Source organism: Macaca fascicularis, chromosome 14 (assembly GCF_037993035.2).
Source record: "Macaca fascicularis isolate 582-1 chromosome 14, T2T-MFA8v1.1".
Lineage (NCBI taxonomy): Eukaryota > Metazoa > Chordata > Mammalia > Primates > Cercopithecidae > Macaca > Macaca fascicularis.
This window is the reverse complement of record NC_088388.1, coordinates 105,550,709-105,571,081: the sequence shown is the minus strand read 5'-3', so window position 1 is coordinate 105,571,081 and position 20,373 is coordinate 105,550,709. Positions and strand designations below refer to the sequence as shown.

Sequence of the window (20,373 nt, the reverse complement as noted above, 5' to 3'; positions counted from 1 at the left end):
ATTTTTTTCTAATTTTATATTAAACAAACTTTTATGCACATACTGTGTGCCAAGAACTGTTCTAGACTCTGGGATGTCAAGGGGAAAGTCAGAGTGCACAGACTGAAAGAGAAAGATATTAACAATTTAATCTACCACAAAGGTACATATAGGGTATCTTGGGAACATAGAAGAGGGATATTTAATCAGAGTGGGAAGTAAGAGGAGGGGAGAGATCAGGAAAAGTATTTTGAGAGTTTAAGATATCTGAACTGAGTTCGTAAGGAGTCATAGGATTTAGCCTGGTAATGATGGAAAAGGGCAGCAGGCAGAGGAAACAGTCTGAGCAAAAGAAGCTAAAAAAAATGAAATGAAATAAAATAGGATGGCATATTGGTCGTGCAGGTCATGACCTGCTTCATGGTCATACAACCTGTGCAGTCACCTAAGTCCTGTGCTTAGAAGAACCCCACACTTAGTTAAATGCTCTCTTGTCATCTTCTTAAAATTCTTAGTAATATTTGAACAAGGTGTCTGAATTTTCATTTTGCACTAGGCCCCACAAAATATGTGATCAGTCCTGGCTGGAACATAAATTAGCATGAGCAGTAGTGAGAAAGGCCCCGGGAGGCCAGCTTATGTCACAGCCTCAATGACGTGGTTTAGAGTTTGAGTTTGCCTCAAAGTCCTAGCAGCCTCTAAAAAGAATTTAAGCTGAAGGTGTCAGTTGTGTATTTTGTAGCAAAAACATTGATTGTACAATACAGAATGAATCAAATGGGGACAAGTCTGGAGATAGAGAAACAATGATGAAGTTACTGCAGTAATCTGGAAAGGAATTATTAGGATAGGAACTCAGGAATGGCAATGAACACGAGAAGATACCAGGATTTCCAGAGATATTTAAGGTGTAATTAAAGGACTCAGTGACCAACAAAATGAGTGAGAAGGAAGAGTCAGGAATTATTTTAGACCATGCCATTTACTAAAACGGAATATTCTTGAAGAGGCAGGCTTTTTTTTCTGTATTCCAGTTTTTTTTTTTTTCTGTATTCCAGTTTTCCATACAGTATATGAGTGAGGCAGGCCTACCTATATGATGTGATCTGGGAGGCTGTAAATGTTTTCTTCATTCAGTCTACCCTTAGAGGGGTAGATGACTGCTAGTGCCATTTAATCACTATCCTTTGGATTAAGGCATTGGAAAAGAGGGCTTCTGGAAGACTACAGACATATTACCTGATGGTGATAATCATCAACCTTCAATTACTTGTAGAGAGGAGGGTCTTTATGTGGGGAGGAGTAGCAAGCATAATTGTGCTGTATGATAGCTTGGGTGGTCAGAGTTGGAGAGGGCATTTAAAAGAAAAGCACATCAAAAACTAGTTTTACCTCCTTATTTGTATAACAAGGTGGGTCTCCATAGAACGGGTTTATAAAGAAAATGATGCAAAGGACCATTTTAATTTTTCTAAATTAAATACACAGTAGCCAAATGATGTTAATATGTAATACAAACAGAAACTTTGACAGCTTTAGCATTCTTTTAGGACATTTGTATCTTGGTTTTGATTGTAACATAAAATCCTTAAGTATTTGGCTGCTCTGAGAAATACAGTATAAAGAATCACCAATTAACAAACCTTTATTCAGAGAATTAATAGAAGCACTCTGCAAAATATTAATAATTTATGCATTATGAATCCAGACTAACACACAGACATTCACACATATTCATCACAAACCTTTTCCTTTGAGGGAGTTTCATGAACAAATTCTCAAGAAAGTAAAACAACAAGAAAAAGACAACAAGATAGGAAAAAAGGAGAGAATAATAAACACAGAAGAAATGGATTCTAAAACTGAAAGTAGGAATTGAAAACAGACACAACAGAGATATCTAAAGGGAGTGAATTACCAAATAATAAATACAAAGGAATTGCTAGAACTGAAGGGAAAAAGTTTCCAAGTTGAAAGTGCTCATCAAGTGTCTAGCAAAAGGAATGAGAAAACGCACAAACAGCAACATACATCATCAAGAAATTTGAGAACACTGTAGACAAAGAGAAGATTCTAAAATCTGAAACAGACAGAAATAAAGATGAGAGAGGATGAGAAAGAGGGAGAGAATAAGAGAGAGAAGGAAAGAGATGGAGAAAGTGAGTTGGGGAGAGAGACAGATTATATATGCAAAGTGCCTAGAATTTGCACAGCATCAAATTTATAATGGTAAAGATGGAAGCTAAATGAATACAGAGCAATGCTTTCAAACTTCTGAGGAAAAATATTTCAACATAAGATTGTACGTGTAGCCCAAAAAATCAAGAGGGAGGATAGAATAAACACATTTCAGTCATAAAATTTCTCCATATTTCACCACCCATGCTTTTTCACATAGCACCTGGAGTGAACCAAGCGAGGAAAATATTAGAATACAGGAAAAGAGGGAGAGGGAATCCCCAAGAAGACTGTAAATAGATATCCAAGGTTAATTAGGTTTCCACAGTTCTAGGAAACAGTCAATCCATATTTTATTAGGAGAAAGAAAGGCTCCAGAAGGGTTGTTTCAAAGAAAAAAAAAAAAGATGAAATGGTTAGATTAGTCAGCATATTTAAACATATCAGGATGATTTATACCCATGATAGAGAATTTGTGGATATGTTAGTGCCAAGTAATTAGAAAACAAAGCAACCAAAAATGAATCAATGATTAACTCCAAGAAAAAAAAAAAGATTATACAAAAAGTAAATGTATATTATCTGGTTTACCTGTGAATAATATTTACACGGATATAATGATGTACATATTGAGTAGTTATCAAGCTAAAACTTATAAAGATATAAGTTTTGGAGAAGGGAGGAAAGCCTGTGTAGTTGGAGGAAGCTACCATAGTGGGAGTTCAACAATTAGATGTGAAACTGGGGGGAAAAAAACCCATAAAATGCAGCATAAATATTTTATTTAGCAATATGAACGTAAATATCAAAACGAGCAGCCAAATAATTGCAAGTGGTTGTCTCTGGGAAGATTATGCCTTTAAACTAATTGATAGAAATTAAAATTTTAGGGGTGCTGTTGGGACAGTTCTAGATACGTTTGCCATGCAGAAGGAACAGTATGAGCAGGGACAAAAAGTTTGATGGTAAATGGTATAATCAGTCACTGTCAAGTAATACAGTGTGGTCTAAACAAAGATCTGGAGAGGGAAAATAAGTAGTAAAACATGAGGCTGGAAATAGAGGTTGAGTGAGACAAGAACACTGATACATTTGAGTACTCTGTGAAAGGGTTTGGACCTTAATTTCTGGCTTTGGTGTTTATTTCTCTCAAAATTGCCTATGCATCTGCCAGAAGAAACTCCAGAAGCCATGTTTCTGCTAATTAATCCTGTAGCGGACTATTGAAAGGTGAACAGCTGACACACACACACACACACACACACACATATATATATATATGGAAAGTGTATATATATATGGAAAGTGTATATATATATACACACACACATATATATATGTATATGTAAATTATTTTGTCTTAGGAATCCATAATTTTAAATTCAGAAACACAGGGGTAGGAGTTATTTGTAACTGAGTCACATTACTTGCAGTATTTAGAGGGAAGTTTTAAAAAGTAACACTCATTATATTCCCAGAGAAGTTCTGATTTTTGTGGTTCCCAAAGTCTTAGTTGCTTGACTGTGCTCTGAATTTCTTGAGATAGACATACTCCATTAATTAACATTCACGTTGTGTTTTAGCTCTCAAAATGTTTCTGTTATTTATATCTTAATGAATGCCCAGGCAATTGAGAACACCCATAAACTATTCTCCCTCAAAATGCAACATAAATATATTTATCAATTTTTATTTATTTATAATTTTATTTATAAATATGTAAATATTTATACAAGTGCAGAACGTATAGGTTTGTTACATACATGTGCCATGGTGGTTTGCTGCACCTATCAATCTGTCATCTAGGTTTTTAGCCCAGGATGCATTAGGTATTTGTCCTAATGCTCTCCCAACCCTTGCTCCCAACCCCTGGACTGACCTCAGTGTGTGTTGTTTGCCTCCCTGTGTCCATGTGTTCTCATTGTTCAACTTCCACTTATGAGTGAGAACATGCAGTTTGGCTTTCTGTTCCTGTGTTAGTTTGCTGAGGATGATGGCTTCCAGCTTCATCCATGTCCCTGTAAAGGACATATCTCATTCCTTTTTATGGCTACATAGCATTCCATGGTGTATATGTGCCACATTTTCATTATCTGGTCTATCCTTGATGGGTATTTGTGTTGGATGCATGTCTTTGTTATTGTAAATAGTGTTGCAATAAACATACATGGACAAGTGTCTTTATGGTAGACTGATTTATATTCTTTTGAGTATATACCCAGTAGTAGGATTGCTGGGTCAAATGGTATTTCTGGTTCCAGATCCTTGAGGAATCACCACACTGTCTTCTACAATGGTTAAACAAATTTACACTCCCACCAACAGTGTAAAAGTGTTCCTATTTCTCCACAGCCTCACCAGCAACTATTGTTTGTTGACTTTTTGATAATCACCACTCTGACTGGCATGAGATGGTATCTCATTGTGGTTTTGATTTGCATTTCTCTAATGATCAGTGATGTAAAACAAACTAAAAGTGGGCAAAGGAAATAACAGAGACTTCCAAAAAGAAAACATTTATGTGGCCAACAAGCATATTAAAAAAAACAAATAAACACTGAACACAATTAAAGATGATATTCCCTTCAGGGCTAGCGTTTTCAGCAGGCTAGTAGTCCCTTGAAACAACTTTTCAATCTTTGGAATCATCCAAGTTAAAACAAGATGACCACTTGATGGGAATGCCAGAGAGGAGTTCCTCAGGAGGAAATTCCTTTAAAGGATCCTTAGACTTTCACTCTTTTCATGGGTCTACTTCTCAGGGATTGTGGCACATTAATACTTGAAATGTTTTGGGGATTTCACTGTCTACTTTCCCTTCAAAAACAAATATCTCTGCCCATGGCACTGATAAGTGAACAGTAACCATATTTTGTAGCAAAATCTCCTGATTCTTTAATCATAGACTATCAGACGAAGGTTGTACAATTGACCCAAGTACAGTCAACTGGCAAGTCAACAAATTATTGTATGATCTCACATTTAAAATCCATAGACTGGTGTGGTAAGATATAATGAGGCAATCAGTTTCTTCTTTGGGGATTCTTAGATTAGGACTATTTATTTGAAAGAGAAGGCAACATTTGCATGGAGGCATCCCATGAGAAAGAATCCAGACTGGACTGGCCATCGTAATGCAAAGTCAAAATTTTGAAGGATCAGAATTTTGGAAAGTGAAAAACTCTTATTGATATAGAAAGGCCTAGAGCAGATTCACAGAGAAAAGCAGAGATGCTAAAATAGGGTAACAGAGAGACACTGAGCATCCAGTCCCTGGGACTGCCCCAGTCCCTGTTAATGCTTAGTTTCCAAATCATTGGTATTTGTAGAATAAACTTTCATGGACCTAGTGTTAGAAGATGTTTGTTCCCTGCAAACAAATGAGCCACTAACGTTAAGCAACCAAAGACTCTATTAGCTTTTAACGTAACCTGTGTTCATTTGCTCACATGCATGCGGTGGGCAAGGTTGGCAGCACAGTGGCCAAGGATGATGAATATTGCTTTGATTATTTGGAGTTAGCAGTGCATTTGATGAAAAAGTTAACATGCTAGTTTTGCCTGGCAGTAGATTATTAAGAGCAATTAGCTAAAACAATCAGAGCACATATTCCGAAATCAGCCTGTCTCATAAAAAATGGTCAATGAAGTAAGCTCCTTAATCAATTAAACAAAACAAACAAGAAACCTTGCTTTCACTAGACAGAGTAAAAAAAAACAAAAAAAAATGAGGAATATTAGAAATGGACTTTAAAAAGAAGAGTTAATAATAAAAATCAATATATTTGTTTTAGAATAGCAAAGCACCATTAAAATTAAAAGTCTGAAGTCTGGGTTTGCATAAATAAAATAAGTGTATTCAAATCTGTAATCTTTATTATTTCACATCTTAGACATATTAGGAATGGGCTTGTTTGGGATCTCATGAAAGATTTGTCTGTTTCTGAAACACCAAGAGGCAAGCACTCAGGCAAGAACTAGCTAAAGGACGGCTTAAAGTAGGGAAGAACAAGAAAACCATAAGCACAAGTTATATAATGTGCAGTAACAGGGTTGACTCATTATTTCTCTAGTGAGCTACTGAGCTATGTGGTTTAATATGCCTCCATGATGGACAAGGCCTGAATGCCTCCATGATGGACAAGGCCTGAATGCTTGGGGGAACTATGCAAGGGACCTAGGAAGGCATTAGCAATCTATCTTTCCAGTCTTATTTCTCATTAATTCTACTCCAGTAGAGCTTGTTTGTAAACTGTCAAATATCATTGGCTGTTAAATGCTTTTGTACATATTCTTCTGACCGTCTGGAATTCTCTCTTCTTTCTCTCTATATAAATTCTACATTTTTTAAAAAGCCAAGCTCAACACTTACCTCTTCTATAATGCTTTCCTAGTCCACTGGGATTAAATGGAATTTATTTACTTCTAATCCTTACAGAACTTACTGTTCCTACCTCTGTCTTGAAAATTGCATTCATTCTCGAAGCATTGTTTTGTTGGTTTTAAAAGTAGATTATCTGTTGAATAATTATTTGACTTCATAAGGTAAGGTTGGCTTTATCTCTATAACATAATTATAAGCTTTCTTTGTGATACTAGGTCTTAAACATTAGTGTTAATTCAAAAGCCACTACCATGAAAGAAAGTGACACATCATCTAACTCCACCACTTTCAATATTCTTCTGAACCTACCAAGAAAAGGTCTCCAGGTTACAGAAAACATGCCTAAATCTGTGATCCTGTAGACTATGGTTCAATGTAAGTATTTATTAATCATCTAAGTAGTAATTAGCAAATGTACTTCCCCATGGTATCATTTGACTTGTTTCTCTATCCCCTGTATTTTCTGTATACTGGGGATAAGATTTAAAGTCTTGAATATTATACATGTATACACATTTATATATCCACATATTTGAGATATTATATATGTATACAATACATCATAGACAATGCTGAATTGTTCATATTACCTCACATCAGGAGACATATAAGGTTTTATTGTATTATCTTTATTCTGCTAAAATTAATCAGTGAGTTCAGCCAGTAACAGCCCATTCTCTTTATTGTCAGATTCCCCAGTACAGGCTGACCTGACATATGTTTGCCTGGAATCGCACCAGTTTATGCCTGTTTCCTGGCATAATTATCAATAGTGCATCCTGTTTTTCTTACAAAGTATCTCTATTTAGACAATAGATTACCCATCAACCTCGATATTGATGGTGATTACCTTAGTCAGTTATTTCATTAGAGATTGCAAAGTGTTTTTCTAATTCTATCATAATTCTACATTTATTAACTGAATTATTTCTATACAGTATTCTTTTCCATACCTACAGGACTTTTGGGACACCCTGAAATACAATTTACTTCAGAATGGCAAGGTAAATGCCTAATTCTTTCCCTTCAGTGATAATTTTCAGAATATTGACTTGGTGCCCAGACAAGCTCTAATGTTATCGAATATCTCAAGAGTTTTGATTGTTCCTCTCTCTTTAAAATATTAAGAATGCATGGCTTTTAATATCTTAAATGTGTTTTAGTCAATCATAGTTATTATTGATTATTTAATTGTCTCACCTTTGGATAGTGAAAGTCCACTCAAGCTGGCTCATGTGTCATTTTGACAATGCCTCATTTTCCTTTCACAGTTTTCTTATTTCGTGGCACACAACGTTGCAGATCTATCTTCTATTTCTTCTCGCAGATCTGAAATCAAGCATTTCCCAGAAGTAGTGATTAAGTGCATAACTCAGAAGAGAGTTTCAGCAAACCTCTCCCCTCTTTCCCCCAAAATATTAGCAGGAAATAGCCTGTAAGGAAAAAGAAAAAGTTGACCCTTTAGTTATATCAGCACCTGGCAGTGACTGTGTATACAGTGAGAAAGCAGCAACAGAGGTAAAAAGCAGTATAGATCTGATCTGTGTATTCAAGAAGTTTATAGTTTAGAAGGAAAATCAGACTTCTGTCAGTAACTGTAGGTGAATATAGTGTATTATTATCAGCTCTTCCACATGGCAAAATTAAACAATATCTGCTTAATTCAAATGGATATAAATAGCATGCACCAATGTTTTGACTTCCTATTAATTGACTTAATAATCATTTTTGCCTAAACGTATGGCTTTGATAATCCCCTGGCTGAAAAATCTAGTAGAGGGATTTATAGTTTTCCTTTAATCAAATGAGAAAATTTGTATATTAATTAACCTTCTTTGTGATTTTATTATTCCTATAAATATTCACAAAGAAGCTACCAGTTCACATAGAAGAAGTCAGATGTCTCAGTCTTCTCAGAAATATAAACAACTGCCTTTCCTTCTCCTCAAAAACACTACTGAGACAAGAATTTCACCTACTACACTTTTATGAAATCTCAGATGAAAAACTTCAGGAGCCGCAGTGGCTCAGGCCTGTTGCCGTGGCGCATGAGGAGGCGAGGCTAGGCATTCGAGGCCAGCCTGGGCAACATAGAAACCTCTCATCTATATACAAAAACAAAAAAAGCAACTTCAGAAATAATTATTTTTTAACATTTAGAAAAACAAGAGAATGGTTGCTTCTTCAGTAAATTTTCAGTTGCAATGCTGCACAGCTTTGCAGATGTCAATGCTTTGTCATATGGGAAAAATCTGCTAAGTAACAAGGAATGGCTTCAACTTGTTAAGAGTTCAAATATGCTCTCATATTTGCCATGTGAGTACCAGACTCTGAGCCCTGGACTCCCCAGCTCAGAGGCAAAATCCCTCTTAATCTAAGAGAGGTATTTAAGTGGCTATAGGAACTGGCTTGGGGAGGATTTGAATATGACAGAGATTATTACAGGGCTAGTCTCTTTTATCAGTCTTAAGTTTCAAGTTGTTTTATATTAATTCTTTGCTCTTCCTCTTACCATTTTCCTAGAAACATGAACAAAATAACCAATACAAGTGATACAGGCAATAAATAAAAGCTAGAGTTAATAAAGAAAATGTATGATTGACTTTGTGAGTTAGTACATTTTAAACAGTTACCTCTCCCAAGTCAGATAGTATTTTGTTCATTCAATTAATTCTCTCATCTATTCATTCTGATATACCATGTATCTACTCTAAAAATATTTAATGATAACTTAGTAAGTTTCATCAGGTGCTATACTTGGCATTGAGAATGGAAAACTTCATAATATGTGAGTCCTATCCTTGAGGCACTCATGGACATGTGTGATAGAGGTTTGTAAATAATTATAACATGGTTCAGATAATGTCAATGTTACTAGGAATGCTGAAAAAGGCCTTATAGAAAACTGGGTGTAAAAAATAAGTAGAAGTACCAGATTAAAAGGGCCTTTAGGCAGAGGAACCAGCAAATATCAAGTTATTTTGTAGGAAGCCATTAAGTAAACTTTTCATATTTCCTCAACTACTCCTGATTTCAATATTTATAACTATATCCCAACAAATCTGAGGTCATATATCCTGATTTTGTCTGAAAAATTAGAGTCACTTAATGAGAATGAGAGAGAGGGGAAGACAGAGAGAGAACCATTTTCCCTTTCATATATGATTTTAAAAACAAAAAGAGAAATAGTCATAAAAACAATTAAATTTAGAATTATTAAGGAGCATTTTCTTACAGAACAAATGATATGCAATTTAATGGTTATTTCACTCATTACTTGTTTTAAATCACAATCCTTGTTTTTCTTTTCCTTGGACGACAATGAAGGTGTTACTTGCTACTGAAGTCTACATCCTTCTTTCCCACCACTGTTTCCAGTAGCGTCTTTCAACTCTACACTAAGTGAGAGAAACAAATAAACAAACAAACAAAAAAAGAAACTCCATTATTCTTTTCCCTCACTGTACTTTACAAGCTATCTTTTTTTTTTTCAAAGAGAACTGAGATGTAACTCTACATTCTCTTATCTTTTTTGAAGTTTAAAATTTGTGTTAGCCCCAAATTTAAAATGCCTACCAGTTCTAAGATTTAGAGACATGCATATAAACTTTCTTAGTGTCTTTAATTATAAAATAAAGATTTTTGTTTTCTTATAAAGCTGACAAGTCATGCATATCATCGTAAGTTGATTTCTCCCTCTTCTCTTAATTTTTGCAGGACATGAAATCTGCATTTAAGCTTTCTGTAGCAACCTGCATTTTTCTGACCAATTGCCTGCAGATTAAAGTTTATGTCAAAAATCATTTTTTGAAATAATTATTTTTTCCAGAATGATATTTAAAGGAAAAATTTCAATAGGCACAATAATATGTTAAACATGCTTGATTGGTCTTTAAGGCATAAAGTTGCAATATGGGAACTCTGGTGGTAATTTTTAAAATAGGAAAGAGTTCTAAAATTTATTTAGAAATGACAGCATTATTGAAAAAAATAGACTTTTTACAATGTGATTTTAAAGGGCATTGTTTAATATTTATTTAAAGAATGAAGTTTGAATCTTTTTGCACTTTATGAAGTGAAGGCATGATTCTCATTCAAACTAGTTACTTGAGTTTTTGACATTTATTTATTCTGCAATTTAGGGAAGATATATATAATTGATCATTATTCTAAAATTTTTCTATAAGTCAAGTTAATTTTGATATTTCAGAAGGAAGCATTATTGAGTGAAAAGAATGTAATCTATGGAGTTATGCAGCCCTGAGATTTTTATCCTATTTCCTATACTTACTGAATTGAGTATTAGTTTCTTCATTTTTTTTTTTTTTAATTGAAGAATATAGTTACTCTTCATAGGGGACAATTTTTAACATTTTTATTTTTAGTGTCTGATATCTAACCCCAAACCCCTTGTTTGAAATACTTATTTGTGGTAGAGACTTATTCTCCCTGCCCTTAAGGACGCTGGTATGCCACAGTTTGCCTGTATTATAGTTTGTACCCTGGTTCATCAGTTCCCAAGCTCTTATACCACACCCAAGAAAAATGAGGATACACTGGACATTGAAGTGTGAGGAGTGTAGAGAAGAATTTTATTGAGCAAAGGAACAGCTGTCAGCAGAGAGGGGACGAGGGGTGGTTCCCCACCCCTGTAGTAGGGTGGTTCTCTCCTCCGCCTGTAGCTGGGTCCAGGGCTTTTTATGGGCTCAGAATAGCCGAAGGGCAAGCCATAGGTAGTATTGGAAAAGGCAACTTTCGACTGGTTAAAAAGCATTATTCAGAAAGAATCAACTGGGGAAGGGCGGGCAAACAGAAACAGAAGTCCTTACTCTGGGTTGCAGGTTTCACCCAGGACCAGCAGTCCAGTCTTTCAGCCTTCAGGCTGTTTTTGCCTTAGAGGTGGGGTTTCACCCGAGACCCACCCCTATCTGCCTAGCCATTTGGCTGCCTCCTGTTGCTATCACTTGGACTCTGGACACCCACCTCCTTGTTCTTTACAATTTTCCAAAAACTGACCTTCAGATAACCAGTCAATTGTGAGCCTTCAGTAGCATACTACAATACATTTCTGCTCTTCTAAGACAACGTAGGTCAATTTCTGTTCACTCTTGCTTGCAAGCAAACACCCTGACTTGAACACCTACTGTAAAAGGTTGAATAATGACCACTGAAACATATCAAGTCCTAATCCTTAGAACTGTGAATAGTATTTGGAAGAAGAGTCTTTGCATATATAATTAAGGTAAGGATTTAGAGATGAGGGAATTGATCACATGTGTCCTTGGAACACAGAGGAAGAGAAAAACATGCACAGAGGAGAAGGTCATGTGAAAATGGAAACAGAGACTGAAATTATGCACCCATAAGCCAAGGAATGATGAAGCGAAAAGCAGGAAAGGAATCTCTCCTACAGCCTATGGAGCAGTGCCAACAGTTGATATTAAGTTTTTGGCCTATAGAACCAATGGAATAAAGTTTTATTGTTTTAAGCCACAGGAGGTAATTCGTTGCAACAGCCACAGAAAAGAATATACCTTCCTTACACATTTTAATGAATATTGGATAGAATCTATCATCTATATATCTCTCTACCTAGCCATCTATCATAAAAATTTATGTTAGTATCTTTTACATAATGTGGCTAAGATGAATAAATTGATAGGTAAATGATGCCATTATAGGTTGATGCAAAAGTAATTGCAGTTTTGCCATTGAAAATAATGGTGAACACCACATTACTTTTGCACCAACCTAATGTTATTATTATTACTATTATTACTGCTGTTATTAATTATGTAATTAATAGATGTCTATAATGTGTCAGACACTATACCAGGACCTATACATAGGCCTTGTCTCTGTCTCCAAGAAACTCATTTGTGAGGCAGAGATTTCAGAGCTCAGTCTTCATCAGACACAGCATGGAGAGCAAACGCCCAATACAGGGAGAGAAAAATGGCATTCACCAAAGCACAGACATGCCGTTTTTGCTATGACCTGGGAAAGGCAAGTAATTCAGTGTGCCTACAGTAAGAAAGAGAGAGAGAGAAAACAGAGAGAAAGAGAGTTACCTAACATCATTTTGCACAAATAATGCCCTCTAGGGGCATTTCTTTCTCTAAAATTAATGTGTTTCAAACACTTAACTGTTTAAACCACTCAAGCTTAGGCTTTTTTTTTCATTTGTGATACAAAGAAAATAATATGAAACTCATAGGTTTGTTCTGAATTTTACATGAGTTAGTGTATTTCACATAAATTATTTCATTTATTAGAGAGAACAAAATTATAAGGCAATATTATTAAATACACATTTAAAGACAAAAAAAAAAGTTAAGTCAAAGTGATAGTAAGAAATAAAGCAAGCTACTCCAGCAATTCATTCAGAGACTAAACTCCTAAATTTGATATTATATGACCATAGACACAACAATTAGGAACCAAAACAAAGTCTCTTTGGCCTAAGGACAAAAGGTTTTTCACACTAGATTCTGGTCATTCAGATCTAACCAGGATAATGGAACCTGGAAGTTGGGGAAGTAAATAGGTGATTTTTAAACAGGGTTGATCTAAGAAGGCAGGATTTTTCTAAATCTCATTGAGACTTTGATAAAGCTTCTCAGATTGAGCATCTTTATTTATTTCACCTCTTTTCCAAAGTCTCACTGAAATAGGAGTAAATGAATATGAAAATTAGAAATCCTACAGATGATGAGAGGAGAAAACAGCAGGTAAAAGCTTCTGGATTATGGAAAGCATATTTAGGAATGTATGAATGGTAACTGATTTTAGCAAAGAAAGAAAAACCTAAGTGATTGGGAATGGGGCAAAGCCTGAGGTAGGGGAAATAGAACAAAGTGAGAGAATGGAGGCCAAACAAAGGGATTTCAAACAAAGAACCTGGAAAGGTGCAAGGAACAATGGTTCTATCTGTCTCTCAAGATTAGCATTTAAAGTGGGCTGAAATAGTAGGAACTCCATGTCCTCTCCTGTTACTGGTGATGCTTTGCCTTCGCCGAGGCAGAAGATGGACGTTCACTCCCTAAAGAAGTTGAACCTCAGGAGCAATTGACTCAGGGAAACCAGACGCACAGAAATAACTGTGGACAAGGATGAGTGTGATATTGGAAACAAGGAGATTATGTGAAATTCTGTACATGGAATAACAAGAAATTCACCTTTCCCTCATTCTCTCAGTCCTTAGATGTAGACATATCAACCTCAGTGTTGGATGGGGAGGCATAATTTAGATAAAAATGGATCGAATGGTAGTTTTGGTGATGAAAATATGAAAGATTTCTTTTACATCTATTTACTCAATAAAGTATGAAATATGAGGCAAGATCCTCAAGTAAAAGTAATAGGAATTGATCAGGATGATCAATCTTGAGAAGAAAAGAGTTATTAGGTAATCAGTTGAAGAGTGGAAATGAGAATACAGGAGGAAAAAGTAGAGGCTCATTCATGTGAGAAAGTGGTAGATTAATGAATCAAAGTCTCTAGGATAGTGCCCTAATCTTCGTTTCTAACATTATTCTCCAATAATAGAAACCAGGGCTCCTTGCAGAAATGTTCAATTCTAGGACTGCGGTAAGAAATATGTAACTGAAGCTTGGAGCATCTTGTATTGCTAGAAAGTAGGAAAGTGCTAGAAAATAAAATAACTACAAAGATGGCTTTCATGTCCCTTTGACATGAAAGCCAACTAAAAGAGCTTATAATGGCCAAGGTTGGAACAATTTGAGCAACAAAATAAATATGGTAGCTTTCAATTATAACCTCAAGTATAAAACAAATGTCCATGGGTCCACAGTGATGTAAACAAATGATTGAATAAATAAATGGGGAGAAGAGATAAATCTGTGATACAGAATTCCAAATAATTTATGTAGATACTCCACTTCTTACGGAGGTAGATTATAACTCTTTACCTCTCATGTGTGGGCTGTGCATAGTAACTGACTTCCAGATAATGCAGTATGGAAAAGGGGGACAAAGTAACTTTACAGTGAAGAAAACTAACAAGCATTACTCCAGCCAGGTGATCAAGATTAACATCAACAATGGTAAGTCATGCCGATAGTTACGTAATCTTGATATGATATGATAGGAATTTCAGTACATCTCTGTGGTCTTCCTCCCAGAAACCCACAACCTCAGTCAAATCATGAGAAAAACGACAGACAAATCCCCATTCTACAAAACACAAGACCAGTATTTTTTTTTAACCATCAAGGCAAGTCTGAGAAACTGTCACAGACAAGAAAAGCCTGAGGAAACATGATGGGTAAATGTCATCAAGGAAAGGAGTCTGTAAGGCATCTTGAAACAACAACAAAAAAAGAGTACTAGGTAAAAACTAAAGAAAATGGAATAGAGACTTCACTTAAAAACAAGGTGTCAATATTGTTCACTAATTGTGACAAAGTACCTGCACTAACATAAGAAGTCCGTTAATAATAGGAGAAACTAAACGTGGGACATCTGAGAACTCTCCATACTCTCTTCTGATATTTCTTTAGATCTAAACTATCCTAAAATTAAATAGTTTATTAAAAACAAATACAGAAAAGAAAAAAACTCTGCAGAGGTTGAATAATTGCTGGAATGGAATAGCCACACTAGGTAAGCTAGAAAGATGGGAGGTGGTGGTAGTATTCAGAGAAGTCAATATTTTAGAGGTGGTATATTTTTTAAGGATGACAGTATCAATAATATAATCCAGGGAGGGTGTCTGATGGATGTGGAGGTTACTGAGGACCAGAAAAGTGAAAAAAAAAAAAAAAAAAAAGTAAGAGGCTAAAACTAAGAGACTGTAATAACAAAATAACTCTTACAGATATTGAAGTTGTCTAGATAGTATCAGAAATAAAACAAGACCGGGCATCTTTGTTTCACTGCAGAATGATCTTAGAGAAGCTCTTTGACTGCAGAACACAGGATTCTACGAAGGTGAGCTTTTGCCCCTGAATGAAATGCTAATTCCTAATTAAAACTCAAATACGAGTAATAATTGATCCCTTTCTAAGTAACTCCAGTCAGCTTCAGAGGAAGGAAGACTAGTTTCACCAGAGTAACAGATTATCAAAAATAGCAGTGAAGTCAGCTGTTTTTCTCCATATGCTGAAAGACGAACATATGTCGGTGTTTGATATTCATTCAGCCTTTTGCAATATGGCAACAAATTCAAGCTCTAGCAGTCCAGAGAAAATCTTTTATATTTTATATTTTATTTTTTTGGTAGTTGTCTACAGAAGTAGAGTCATAGCATTTTGAAGGTCCTTTGAAATAGTTCTTTTAACTTTTTTCTCTGCGGCTTTGAGAAGTAACATAAAGTTGCAGAGTGCCAGATTAGATTTGTGTCAGCAAGTTTGAATACTATTTTATCTGTTTTCTGATACTTGTTTAATAATGTTTTAATAGTGCTTCAATTTTAAAGCATTTTATATTTTTCACGGGTTTGATATGTAACATTTACCGGAGGTAGGAAGAACAGATATTATTATCCCAATTTTACTAATGTGAAATGAGAAGCTGAGAGGAGGTAAATCACTTTCTTAATGTCAGCACAGCTATTAAGAGGCAGATTTAGACCTTAGAATTCACATGCTCCGATTTTAATCCAATGTTCTCCCTGAATTATGCCATACAACCCCTCATTACTACTGACTCACAAACCCTCACCCTCTTAAGTATCCATTTACTGTGTCTGTATTAGACCTCTTTTAAGTGTTTTGTTTTTTTTTTTTACAAAATTAACAAGCTATTTGGAAAATGTTATGTAACTTTCCATTTTAAGTCAATGCTACTAGTCTATATGCTTTATAAAACCAAGAACCAGATTTTTTGCTAGTAAATCCTTAGATTGAACCCTGTACCTGTACATAGCAGAACCTCAGTAAATATTGAATAAATAAATTAATACATTTTGAAGGATTTAAAAATTTTGAATATATTTATTTAGCAATGTAATTATGCCTCAGATATTTTGAGGCATTATATTTCCATTGGAGAGATAACAACACAGATTTCATATTTTTGATCAGCTTCCTCAGCTAGAAAATAAATTGTTTAATACTTTGGTATTCAATTTTATTATATAATAAAATAAAAATAGGTATTATATTATTTTATCAATGTTTGTGGTAGATTAAATTATTGACCCTAATTATTTGCTCTTCCTTATATCTATTCTTTTTGTCCTTCAACTTTGCAATGACAAAAATGTTGCTCCCCTAAAAAGGGTCTTTTGATTTTGGGCTCAGCCATGTGGCTGTTTTGGCCAATGGCATGTAAGCAGAAATTGTACAAACAGAGCATTGGCATTGGTTTATACGACTGGGCATTCTTTCCTATGCATCCACCATTCTCCTGAGAACATGTTCTGGCTTGGTTGCCGGTCCCAGGAGGAGGATCCACTGCCAACATATAAGAGAGAAATATATGCCTATTGCTGTATGCCACTGAGATTTTGAGGTTCTTTGTTACGCAGCAATATTTAACTAACAACCTGCTTTATCCTAATTTAAAAGATCATTGTCAGTTACAGGAAACAGAAAGGGTGAAAAAAAAGGAGCTGAGGATGCTCTTTAGTCACTGTAATCTTTAACATTACTCTATTTGTCCCAAGCACTGCACTTTTGGTTCATGTAGACTTTTGACATCCTCAAAATTGTGTCACTATGTCCTTGGTTAACATATATGTCCTTCCACCTTATCTACAAGTCTTTACAAACCGTGAGTGCCTCAGATGTTTCTTCATAGATCTCCCACTTTTCTTCCTCATCAGAATCCAATTTGAGAATCTCCAATTTCTCTAGATCTATCTTCCCCTTATAGGTTTGTGGTTTCTATGAACCTTATGATACTTGTTACTCTGTTTTCTAGGACATCTGTTCCAAAATCTAGCTAACACAAGATTGACCTGGGAAACCTTTCATTCAGACAATTGGACTCTCCATCCCCATTGATTCTCTGGCAGTGGGATTAGGGTATCTGCATTTAAAAATTTCTCCTGAAAAACTTATCTTACAATAAGCATTCACAATAAACATCTGAGCTAGTTTTCATTTTCTTAGCTATTAAGGACCATACTTTCCCCCCAAATATTACCTTCATTTCCACTTTACTAACCAGTTCTTTCTTGTTTAGCAGAAAGGAAACCAGAAAAGCATGTTTCTGTATTTCTCTCACAAACTTCAGAAAGCAAAACTTGTCAATGAAGCAAGGCAAAAAATAATAGAAACTACTTTGGACTGAGTATCTCTAGTAAATATGTAGCTGACTGATGTCTTCCGTTACTGTTTTATCTACCTTCTGTGAGGTGTTTTTAAAATTATAATTATTTTAATTAGAAAAGAAGTACCCATATTGTCTCTCTAATTAGGCATTAAAATATCCTTTCTGAAACCTTTTTATTTCTACTGTTTCTACTCCCTAGTTTATGGGTTTTCAAAAAGATATACCAGGTTTGTTAGAAAATTTTTATCTTTGAAATTAATTTAATCTTTCAAATATACATTAAAACTAAGAGAGGCCGGGCGTGGTGGCTCAAGCCTGTAATCCCAGCACTTTGGGAGGCCGAGACGGGCGGATCACGAGGTCAGGAGATCGAGACCATCCTGGCTAACACGGTGAAACCCCGTTTCTACTAAAAAAAAAAAAAAAAATACAAAAAACTAGCCAGGCGAGCTGGCAGGCGCCTGTAGTCCCAGCTACTCGGGAGTCTGAGGCAGGAGAATGGCGTGAACCCGGGAGGCGGAGCTTGCAGTGAGCTGAGATCTGGCCACTGCACTCCAGCCTGGGCGACAGAGCGAGACTCCGTCTCAAAAAAAAAAAAAAAAAAAAAACTCAGAGAAATTAAACACCATTTACAGATGAGTACACTGAGTCTTAGAGGGTTGTTAGTTACTTGCTCGAAGTTGTATAATGTATAAATAGCAGAAGTAGGTTTAAATCAAAGCCAGTTAAAAGCCCGTGATCTATCATACCACATTGCCTAAATGCTAAATTAAGCTGAAATTACATTTGAATTTTCTCCTTAGTCTTCAAGATCAACTGTTTAATTTCAAATGCCTTTAGAAACGCTTACAAATGCTATACAATTTTCATGATTCCTAGAAAAAAAATTATTGGAATCTTCCAGCTGAAATACATAAAATAACAGTTTGAAAAGAGCAGCAGGCAAATAAAGGCTGCTGGTAGAAAAAAAAAAAATCCCAGAAATAGGCTGACCCTGTATTTCTTCCTTCTTTTAGTCACCCTCACAATTTAATTATTGCTACACAACCTCAGGGGTATATTCGCCAATTTGACACAGTTGCTATTTGTGTTAACAGTCAAGATGAATGGCAGGTGGACTAAAATGTAGGAAAAAGGATACCCTTGAAAATGTTTAGTTCCAGTTTTCTCTAGTAGGCTCTGAAGTTCTAACATTTAGAAAATATCACATTCAAATATTCAAGAAAAAATAGTTATTGAGAGGGAAGAAAAACTAAATAAAGACTTTTCTAAACTCCTTGCCTTTTTCTCTTGGTTTATTCTTTTGAAAAGACCAACCAGGACTCCATTAAAAATATTCATTGCTTAGAAATATCCTAGGAACTCATTGATTTAGTCCAGGCATTATCATTCTGGTGGGTTATATGTTTTCCCAACTATTCATGCAGCTCTAGTTTCTTCTTTTGCCTGATTCTTTCTACCTTTGGTTCATTACCCACCTCATTAAAATTTCCATCAAGGAAGGATACCTAATTCAATCCCATCACTTATTAACTGCTCTTGCAGGGGCTGCATGTGTTGGCAAATTCAAAGCAGTGGTTAAGGGGTGGATTGAGCCTAGCCTCTATTTTCCTGTTTCATTATCAACTGAGGAGCAGCAAATGCTCTTTGAGTGAACATTGTATTCAAGGTAGTCTATTAAGAACAACTGGATTTCCAGATTTCTCTGACCATAAGGAGCTTGTGATAAGGGATAGAGGAGGCTGGATTTTATGCACAGGGCAATCAAAAAGGGGACAGTTATAACAGATGTGCTTATACATTTGCATTTGAACATGTGCTTTGCACACAAATAAATACTATCCGAGTTAATGGACATGCATGAGGATAGATGTACTGAAAAGAATTACTTTTACACTGATGCTAGCAACATAAATGGAATAAAATGTTTATTGTATCAAAGCTATTATCAGACAAGGGAGATTTAACAAATGAGAGAGAGATGGGTAGCTCAATCTCAAGACTGAGAATTAAGATCAATTCTCAGTCTCAGTAAACAGACTGAAAATGTCAGCAAGCTGATAGTTGATGTGTAATCACTGGGTCAACAAAGGGAGTCCAGCAAAAGTGACTAGTCATAAGAAACACATCCCTGTGGGTGATTTCACCCAGTGTACCCACATGACCTTTTGTCTTCAAGGGCTTTCAACGTGCAAATAGTGGCATCTGAAATCATTGTTATCACCAGAATAGATGAGCATTCTTTCTAACCAAAATATAGGATCGAAATTTAGAAAGGAATCTAGAGATTATCCAGTCCCAAACCCTACAAATTAGGAAACCAGTGCCATGTATGATGAAGAAACTTGCTAATCTTGACCCTTAGATTCTCCTGATTTCTTCCTGTCACCCTTTGCCAGAGCACTGAAAACATCTGCAGCTGTGATTATATAACCATTTTAATAATCTTTGAAATATCACGAAAAATGACATAGAACTCCAGGAGTAGAGATGGGTCAAATTTTTTATCAGTGAATTTGATACTGATCCTTGTCTAATCAGCTCTAAAAGTAGTAACCCGAGGTAATAGGATCCAGGATGAATTCACTAAAT

General features: G+C 35.5%; 1 long non-coding RNA gene across 1 annotated transcript in view; it reads right to left on the bottom strand.

The window, feature by feature from the left end:
• LOC135967113 (uncharacterized) overlaps positions 1-20,373 on the bottom strand; it is a 574,461-nt gene that overhangs the window by 188,006 nt on the left and 366,082 nt on the right. Inside the window, exon 2 of the long non-coding RNA XR_010580983.1 lies at positions 7,741-7,869. This is a non-coding gene — a long non-coding RNA (uncharacterized lncRNA). The remainder of the gene's footprint in view (positions 1-7,740; positions 7,870-20,373) is intronic.